Here is an 11,053-nt window from a genome sequence, read left to right as displayed (position 1 = left end):
CAAGGTTTAGGTTTTGGCGAATCATTTAGGTTTTTGGCGAATTTTTAGGGTTTGGCTAATTTGCCAAGATTAGGGTTTATGGTTTTTTTATAAATATTTAAATTGTATTTATTTATTTATTTATTTATTTATCTGCAATTTTATTTATTCACTACGATTTATTTATTTACCGCAATTCAATTAAATATTTATTTATTTGAATGTGTTGTTTTATCGCTTTCTAGGATATATAAATTGCGTTAAACCTAAGCGTGGGGATTATAATAATGACCAGAGGGGAAATACATCGCCTACGAGTCTTATTATAATTCCACTCAGAGTGGGTTGAATATTCGGAAAGGTCTGATACGAGGCTTGACCTTGTTGAGGGCTGGACTTGGTATTTGGCTGATCTCTCTGGGAACCAACCCCTAAAATTCGAACCTCATGGATTAATGAGTTGTTCCAAAATCCAAAGAGACAAAAAGTCTCGGCGGCTACGAACGATCCCATGAGACCTTCTAGAACATTCCTATGGGAAGGGTAGGCACCCTAAGCCGTTACGTCGAACCTATGAACCTAGGGCTTATGTGCTTACGTGCTTATTATATATGCAATTTATATACTGCGGATGCCTTGCATTTTAATTTTTGCAGGTACTACTACGCGTTCCCTGGCCTGCAGGGACCCCATTTCTAAGACCATGTCCTTACCACAAAGGACATCTGCATTTATGCACGTTGATTGGCCTCCCGATGGCCATGAGGAATAACTGCTAGGTTTGTTGGAGGAGTAGGACCAACAACTTCAGCAGGATAAACCACTTCTGGAAAGACCATGTGAGGAGCACTTTCAGAAGGGTTCATTTTGAACCAATCAAACAACCATTGAAAATCTCCAGTCAGCACAAGATACCTTGGTCTCCATACCACGATGTCTCTGCAGGGATTTTCTTCTACCATCTCATCTGCAGGTATCCTCTCTTCAAGAACTCTTCTGTTCCTGATGAGATGGTGATATTTGCTTTCACCAACTTCCAAGAGACGACCACGAGCCCCAGGTTCTTCAGTCATGATCATTCTCTGGGATGGGTTGCAGGAGAAAGGATATCAGATGGTGAAGATGGTGGTTCCAAAGAAGTGAAAGAAGAGGAAGAGGTGGTGGAAGTCTGTGAAGAGGGAGGTGATTGAGGGATACCATCATGGGGTTGATACACACGTCTAGAGTAGTTTCCAGACATCATAGCTTCAAAGGGATTCACCTTGAGAGGGTCATAGGTGATCCTTACTCTTTTTGGTTTGTTTTCTGGTTCATCAGTTGCCTTTCTCTTTTGTTTACGATCAGTTTCTTGATTTGCAGAACTTGACGAGGGATTCATGATGAAGTTGCAGATAGTGAAAACTGCTAGGGTTTATGATATGAATGCAAAGAGAGAGGGAGAGTGAAAAAGAAACTGAATGAAAGAGAGAGAAATATAAGAGGGAAAAAAAGCGTTTGAAGAATAAAAAAAATTAAACTGAAATGATGAATAGCATTTAATGTTACATGACGTGAGGAGAGATAATAATGACAAAAGAAGTGATTAGCACAGTTACCTAAGTAGGCGTCCCCTCAACTGCACGCACGCTTGTCTAGAAATAGTGAACACGTGTTTACCATCTGGAAAGCCAATTACAGCTGTTTTACTTTTAAAGAGATTCTGAGTCAACTTAGACAATGAAACGTTAGTAATAACAGAATCACTACTTCTAATTGATCACAATCAGAACTTCTTATAAAAGACTACTCCAATCTCATTTCAGAAGATACTCATACATAAGATCTTCTCATCTTCTCATTCTGGGCATAAATCCATACTGATATTCTTCAGAATGAACTTAAACCTATCTTCAGCAAGGGGTTTTGTAAAGATATCAACCCATTGATGGTCTGTATCCACAAAGTTTAAAGATATAACACCCTTCTGAACATAGTCCCTTATGAAATGATGTTTAATCTCAATATGTTTAGCTTTTGAATGCAAGATAGGATTCTTAGATAAACATATAGCAGAAGTATTATCACAGAAAATAGGAATGTTACTCTCATATATCTGATAATCTTCTAGCTGACTTCTCATCCAGAGCATTTGTGTGCTACAACCAGCAGCAGCAACATATTCTGCTTCTGTTGTTGAGAGGGCAATAGTAGCTTGCTTCTTGCTGTACCATGAGATCAGGTGACTTCCAAGAAATTGACAACTTCCAGAAGTACTCTTCCTTTCTATTCTATCTCCAGCATAGTCATCATCACAGAATCCTACTAAGTTGTAATCTTTGGATCTTCTGTAAACTAAACCAACATTAGTAGTACCTTTTAGATACCTCAGAATTCTCTTAACCGCAGTTAAATGAGATTCTCTCGGATTTGATTGGAATCTAGCACACAAACAAACACTGAAGAGAATGTCAGGTCTAGAAGCAGTTAGGTATAGAAGAGATCCAATCATACCTCTGTACAACTTCTGATCTACCTTCTTACTTACCTCATCCTTACCTAGGACACATGTTGGATGCATAGGAGTTTTGGCTTCTTTGCTTTCAGAAAGATTAAACTTCTTCAGAAGTTCTTTCACATACTTCGTTTGATGAACATAGGTTCCATCAGAAGTTTGGTTGATTTGAATCCCAAGGAAATACTTGAGTTCACCCATCATGCTCATCTCAAACTCAGCCTGCATAGACTCAGCAAACTCCTTTCCAAGTGTAGCATTAGATGTTCCAAAGATAATATCATCAACATATATTTGACAAATTAAAATATCCTTTTTAAATGTTTTACAGAAGAGAGTAGTGTCCACTTTTCCTCTAGTGAAACCATTTTCCAGAAGGAAAGAACTCAAACGTTCATACCAAGCTCTAGGAGCTTGTTTCAATCCGTATAATGATTTCTCTAATTTAAAAACATGATTTGGAGACATGGAGTCTTCAAAACCAGGAGGTTGATGGACATAAACTTCTTCATCTATGTAACCATTTAAGAAGGCACTCTTAACATCCATCTGATAAAGAGTGATGTTGTGTTGAGTGGCAAAAGAAATTAATAGACGAATAGATTCTAACCTGGCCACTGGTGCAAAGGTTTCTGTATAGTCAATTCCTTCTTGCTGAATATAACCCTGAGCCACCAGTCTGGCTTTGTTTCTTACCACTTCACCTATCTCACTCAGCTTGTTTCTGAAAACCCATTTTGTTCCTATAATATTGAATCCTTTAGGTCTTGGAACAAGATCCCAAACATCATTCCTTGTAAACTGACTTAACTCTTCTTGCATGGCAATTATCCAGTCTGTATCTTCTAGATCTTGATCAACAGAAGTTGGCTCGATCAGAGAAACCAGACCTAATTGACATTCAGCATTGTTCTTGAGGAATGCTCTTGTTCTGATAGGATCATCTTTCTTTCCAATAATGACATCTTCTGAGTGAACAGATGTGAGTCTAGATGATCTTCTGATAGTTGGTTCTTCAGAAATTCTCATATTTTCCAAGGATGCAGCAACTTGATCTTCTGATCCATTGTTTCTGAGACTGCCAGCTTCTGCAGCTTTGCTTCTTGGTTCTACTGCTTCTGATATATCAATATCAAAATCTGCAAAATTCTCAAACTGCTTTGGCTTTTCAAGACCAAGCTTATCATCAAACCTGATATTGATTGATTCTTCTACAACCAATGTTTCAGTATTGTATACTCTGTAGCCTTTAGAGCGTTGAGAATATCCAAGAAGGAAACACTTTTGTACCTTAGAATCAAACTTACCAAGATGATCTTTAGTGTTCAGAATAAAACAAACACATCCAAAAGGATGAAAATATGAAATGTTGGGCTTTCTGTTCTTCCACAATTCATAAGGAGTCTTATTTAGAATAGGTCTGATAGAGATTCTATTCTGAATATAACACGCAGTGTTTATTGCTTCTGCCCAGAAATGCTTAGCCATATTGGTTTCATTGATCATGGTTCTGGCCATTTCTTGTAGAGTCCTATTCTTTCGCTCTACAACTCCATTTTGTTGCGGAGTTCTAGGACAAGAGAAATCATGAGCAATACCATTTTCTTTGAAGAACTCCTCAAAGAATCTGTTCTCAAATTCGCCACCATGATCACTTCTGACCTTTATGATTTTGCACTCTTTCTCAGATTGGATCTGAGTGCAGAATTCAAAGAACACTGAATGAGACTCATCCTTGTGTTTCAAGAACTTTACCCATGTCCAGCGGCTATAATCATCTACAATGACTAATCCATATTTCTTCCCTCTGACAGATGCTGTTTTGACTGGGCCAAACAGATCAATGTGCAAGAGTTCTAACGGCCTTGAGGAAGAAACAACATTCTTAGACTTGAATGCAGGTCTGGAGAACTTGCCCTTCTGACATGCTTCACAAAGAGCATCTGATTTGTATTTCAGATTTGGGAGTCCTCTGACCAGATTTAGTTTGTTAATCTGAGAAATCTTTCTCAAACTAGCATGTCCTAATCTTCTGTGCCAGACCCATTGCTCCTCAGAAACAGACATAAGACAAGTCACCTTCTGCTTCTCCAGATCAGAAAGATCAATCTTATAAATGTTGTTCTTTCTCTTGCCTGTAAATAGGATTGAGCCATCCTTCTGACTTACAGCCTTGCAAAATTTTTGATTAAAGATTATATCATAACCATTGTCACTTAATTGACTTATGGACAATAAGTTATGCGTTAATCCTTCTACAAGAAGTACATTAGTTATGGAAGGAGAGTTACCAAGACTTATGGTTCTAGAACCAATGATTTTGCCCTTCTGATCTCCTCCAAACATGACTTCTCCACCTGGTTTAAGCACCAGGTCTTGGAATGTAGACATTCTTCCCGTCATGTGTCGCGAGCACCCAGAGTCCAGGTACCATGACATTTTGCTTTTTGTCCTCTTTGCCGCCAAGGATATCTGCAACAGAAATTATCTTCTCCTTAGGTACCCACAATTTCTTGGGTCCTTTCTTGTTAGTTCTCCTCAAGTTCTGATTGAACTTGGGTTTAGCAGAATATTTAACAGGAGGAACATCATGATATTCTTTAGGTTTGTCAGCATGATATTTCTTAGGATGTGTCACAAGCTTCTTGGTGTGAACAGTGTTAAACTTCCGTGCATGTGAAGTGAGCCTAATATCATGTGCATGGCCATATTTGAACTGATCATACAATGGCTTGTATGTGATCTTCAGATCATCAACAGGTTCAAATTTATGTGAGGTATCACCCTCATAGCCAAAACCAAACCTTCTGTTTCCAGAAACACCATATATCATAGAAGCAAGATGACTTCTGCCAATACTTCTAGATAAGAACTTTCTGAAGCTCGAGTCATATTCTTTCAGAATATGATTCATGCTAGGAATGGATTTTTCTGTTTCAGAAGGAGATCCACTATCTTTGGATAGATTTAAAACTTTTTCCTTCAGTTCAGAATTTTCCAATTCCAGCTTCTTAGTTTCAAATTCAAACTGCTTTTTTCAGCTTTTTGTATTTGATACTAAGATGAGCCTTGAGTTCCAGAAGTTCTGTTAAACTGGAAACTAACTCTTCTCTAGATAGTTCAGAAAATACCTCTTCAGAATCTGATTATGATGTAGATTCTGATCCATCATCTTCTGTAGCCATCAGCGCGAAGTTGGCTTGCTCTTCTTCAGAGTCTGATTCTGATTCCGATTCAGAATCATCCCATGTTGCCATAAGACCTTTCTTCTTATGAAACTTCTTCTTGGGATTCTCCTTCTGAAGTTTTGGACACTCGTTCTTGTAATGTCCAGGCTCATTGCACTCATAGCAGACAACCTTCTTCTTGTCAGATCTTCTGTCTCCAGAAGATTCTCCTCGTTCAAATCTCTTTGAACTTCTGAAGCCTCTGAACTTCCTTTGCTTGCTCTTCCAGAGTTGGTTTACCCTTCTGGAGATCATGGACAATTCATCTTCTTCTTCAGATTCTGATTCTTCAGGATCTTCTTCTCTAGCCTGAAAAGCGTTAGTGCATTTTTTAACATTAGATTTTAATGCAATAGACTTACCTTTCTTCTGAGGTTCATTTGCGTCAAGTTCAATCTCATGACTCCTCAGGGCACTGATTAGCTCTTCCAAAGAAACTTCATTCAGATTCTTCGCAATCTTGAATGCAGTTACCATTGGGCCCCATCTTCTGGGTAAGCTTCTGATAATCTTTTTTACATGATCAGCCTTGGTGTAGCCTTTATCCAGAACTCTTAATCCAGCAGTTAGCGTTTGAAATCTTGAGAACATCTTCTCAATGTTTTCATCATCCTCCATCTTGAAGGCTTCATATTTCTGGATTAGAGCAAGAGCTTTAGTCTCCTTGACTTGAGCATTTCCCTCATGGGTCATTTTCAATGACTCATATATATATCATGGGCAGTTTCCCTGTTAGATATCTTCTCATACTCAGCATGAGAGATAGCATTCAGCAAAACAGTCCTACATTTATGATGATTCTTGAAAAGCTTCTTCTGATCATCATCCATTTCTTGCCTTGTAAGCCTTACGCCACTGGCTTTCACTGGATGTTTGTAACCATCCATCAGAAGATCCCATAATTCACCATCTAGACCAAGAAAGTAACTTTCCAGTTTATCTTTCCAGTATTCAAAGTTTTCACCATCAAATACTGGTGGTCTAGTATAACCATTGTTACCATTGTATTGCTCAGCAGAGCCAGATGTAGATGCAGGTGGATCTGTTGGAATTTCACCAGGCATCTTTTACTGAAGCGTTTTTCTCTTCCTGAATCTTTTCTAAACACGTTTAAGTGCTTGCACCTTAGAACCGGCGCTCTGATGCCAATTGAAGGATAGAAAAACACTTAGAAAGGGGGGGTTTGAATAAGTGTAGTCTAAAAACTTGAACGATAAAAACAATTTGCACAGTTATTTTTATCCTGGTTCGTTGTTAACTAAACTACTCCAGTCCACCCCCACGGAGTGATTTACCTCACCTGAGGATTTAATCCACTAATCGCAACAGATTACAATGGTTTTCCACTTAGCCCACGAATAAGTCTTCTAGAGTATCCTGATCACAACCTGATCACTCTAGGAACAAATGCTTAGACACAAGCTAAGACTTTCTTAGAGTATCCTGACCACCACGTGATCACTCTAATTACAACTGCTTAGACACAAGCTAAGACTTCCTAGAGTATCCTGATCAACACTTGATCACTCTAGTTACTTACAAATTAATGTAATCAATTCTAGGAGTATTACAAATGCTTCTGAAAAGCTATAATCACAACAGTGATATTTCTCTTAACGTTTAAGCTTAATCTCACTAATATATTACAACAGCAATGTAGTGAGCTTTGATGAAGATGAAGTTTGAGAGCTTTGATTTAAACAGCGTTTCAGCAAGTTAATTATCAGCAGATTCGGTAACCTTGCTGCTCATCAGAACTTCATATTTATAGGCACTTGAGAAGATGACCGTTGGGAGCATTTAATGCTTTGCGTATTCCGTACAGCATTGCATTTAATGTTTCACGCTTTTGTCAACTACCTCGAGCCTTGTTCACGCTGTGTCTACTGACGTTGCCTTTAATAGCTTCCAACGTTCCTTTTGTCAGTCAGCGTAGCCTGCCACCTATACTTTCTTCTGATCTGATGTTTATGTATACAACGTTTGAAAATCATCAGAGTCAAACAGCTTGGTGCATAGCATCTTCTTGTCTTCTGACCTTGAAGTGCTTCTGAGCGTGATACCATGAGAACTTCAGTGCTTCTGCTTCTGATCTCAAGTTCTTCTGATGCTTCCATAGACCCATGTTCTGATTCTGCCTTGACCATCTTCTGATGTCTTGCCAGACCATGTTCTGATGTTGCATGCTGAACCTTCTGAGACAAAGCTTATGAGCGCTGATTTGTGCATACTCTTTATATATTTCCTGAAAGGGAAATTGCAATGTATTAGAGTACCACATTATCTCACACAAAATTCATATCCTTGTTATCATCAAAACTAAGAATATTGATCAGAACAAATCTTGTTCTAACATATATGCTCTAAGAATTTGGATTCTCACAAGGATTGGCTAAAAGTGACTAAGACTTGTCCTATGCTTTTAAGAAGCCTGGGGGTCCTTGTAATAAAATCTCAAGAGGAAGCTGGGGAAACTTTTAATAGGCCTGTGGATCCTTGCATTCTGAGCCCAAGAGAAGTCTAGTCGAAGGGTCATCAAGGATCCTTGTTTTAGCACAAGAGAAAGCTATGTCAGTTTTCCTAATTTGGCTCTTAGCAAAAAGGGTAAGAGGTTTCACCTAGAAATAATCCTCTTTAGATGTATGTACCCTATTGATTGATCTAAGGGGTTTAAGAGGTTTCACCGAGAATAAATCCTCTTTTGGGGATGAAATACTATGATTGTCTAAGTAGGAGAGGCTTCACAAGGAAGTAATCCTCATCCTGGTCATATTCCTATAATATATATATATATATATATATATATATATATATATATATATATATATATATATATATATATATATATGTGTGTGTGTGTGTGTGTGTGTGTGTGTGTGTGTGTGTGTGTGTGTGTTTATCTTAGGATTTTCTCTGGGGGAAGATCTAAGCAGTGTATATATATATAGTTTATATCTTACAAGCATATAACATGTATAACATGTATATGATGATTATAACAAGTATATAATAAAATTATGTGAACAGTAATTTAAATATGGATGAGTGAAAAGAAACAGGTTTTGATATTTAATTATGATTTTGAATACTATTGTAAGTGAAGGAAGAAAAGATGTTGGGACTTATAACTCAGTGAGAGGCCCAGTGATATTTAAAAGCAGATGGGGCTTACAACTCAAGGAGATGCCCAATGAAATGTTTAAAAGACGATGGGGCTTACAACTCTAGGAGATGCCCAAAGATATTTACGATTTGAAAATGATCTTGACAGTTGATTTGAAGAAAGGAAAGGGATGAGACTTACACTCTATTAGAGGCCCAAAAATAATATATTTACAAAAGATGTTGGGACTTACAGCTCAAGGAGAAGCCCAAAAATAATATATTTACATAAGACGTTGGGACTTACAACTCAGGGAGAAGCCCAAAATTAATATTTAAAAGCCTTTGGAGGGTTTGGTTGAAGAAACACCCTAATCATCTGATCAGTCGATAGTTTAAAAAAAAAATTTATTAAAATTAATAAGTCAAAAATAATTATGTTATGTTCATTAATCAAGACTTAAGAGATGATGTTTTATTTACATGAATATTTGAAATTTATTAGGTTAAAGATAAATCAAAAGAAAATCATTTTTTGAAAGTATAAAAATACTTAAAAAGGGTACTACTTTTAACCTATTAAAAATATATCAAATAAATATTATTTTTTTGATTTTCTTGTATATTAATAAAATATATGTGATAAATGAAGAGTGTGCAAACCATCATTTAAAAATAATTAATTTTGGTATTTTAAAAAAATATGTGAAGTTTGTAAAAAAATATGAAAGAAAATAGTTGTAAAAATTTGGTTTTGGCATCCAGAGGGCTTGAACCCACGCCCTCACTAGTTAAAACACTTACCATTGGGCCAACGCGCCAAGTTTGTTTAACTATGGTTTCATTTAAATAAATATGAAAATAAGTGTCGAAGACGTTTGAAAAAAAGAAATAAAACCAAAAGGTTTGAAGGGGGATTCGAACCCAAGACCTTGGGCATGACAAGAGGACTAAAGGCGCGCGCTGAGCCAGTAGGGCATATGATGTGTTCAGTTTATTAAACACAATCAATTAATAATATTATAAACTTATTTCCCAGAAAAATTTGAAAATGATGCCATAACCGTCTTCAACCTCAAACTTTCTCATATTTTGAAATTTTGAGAAAGGAGAGAATTTTGAGAAAACAAGTATTGAATTTATTTTGGTGTGATTTTGAATTATGGAGAGATCTCTATTTATAAGCCAAGCTCATGAGATAATCTTGTAAGCAAATGAGTTTGGAGATCAAGTTACTGAGTGAGTAAGTTAGAGAATATTCCATTTTTGCAACGATTAGTTTTTTGACTTAGTTAGAATTCAATCCTCTAACTTCTCATTCCTCTAAGTGCAAGTTGGTTTCTAATTTTATGAGTTATCAAATTGGCATTTGGAGATATTTGTTGATGATTCACCATTTTCTCATGTATTCCCTTTTGTAATGATTACTTTTTCACATGCAAGTGAAAATATTTTGTACTTTGATGTCCTCTTGAAATGATTCATAAATATTCCACTTGATCTTGGTTGATGACAATGCATAAACATGTGCTAAATTGAAGAAGAACTTGTGAAAAATTGGTGAAATGCAAAACTAGTTATGCTTGAAAACTAGTTTCATGAAGCTTTATTCAAAAATCCATAACTTCTTGCTCAAGTAAAATCAAAGAGTGTTCTAGAAATTTTTGGAAAGCTTAGATGATGTACATCAACTTTCATGATTATGGATTGAATTGATTCATATTGGATCATCATGAAAAGTGACCTTTAAGTTGGTAGAAAATTTGGTTAAAGATGACTTAGAAATTTTTTCTAAGTGTTGAAAGAATGTTCATGAGCTCATAACTTAAAAACCATTCATTTTTTTGAGAATTTAATCAAATTGACAAAGTTGTAGATCTTGACTTTTTCTTCACAATGAGCGTTGGTTGAAAATATTTGGCCAAGGGATGAAGAGGTTACGACCTTTCAAAGTTTGAGTGAAAAGTGTGTAATTCTTCACTAAAAAAGTCAAAACCCTAAATATTGATTTTTGACTCTTAATTGATTTTCTTAATTTTCTTGATCAAATGGCTCTAATAACCATATATTCATGATTTTGATCTTTAAAAGTCCATGGTTGACCAAATTCCTAAAAACTCAAAGGTGATCCTGAGCAGTTGACTTTTTCCAAATGAATTGCAGTCTTCCAAATACTAAAATGAATCAAGCTCTTCCAATGAAATGAGTGATATGAGTGGATTATAATGAGGCATTAGAGATCATTGGATCATGA

This window comes from Vicia villosa, linkage group LG4, assembly GCF_029867415.1.
Source record: "Vicia villosa cultivar HV-30 ecotype Madison, WI linkage group LG4, Vvil1.0, whole genome shotgun sequence".
NCBI lineage: Eukaryota > Viridiplantae > Streptophyta > Magnoliopsida > Fabales > Fabaceae > Vicia > Vicia villosa.
Note: the sequence above shows the minus strand (reverse complement) of the source record.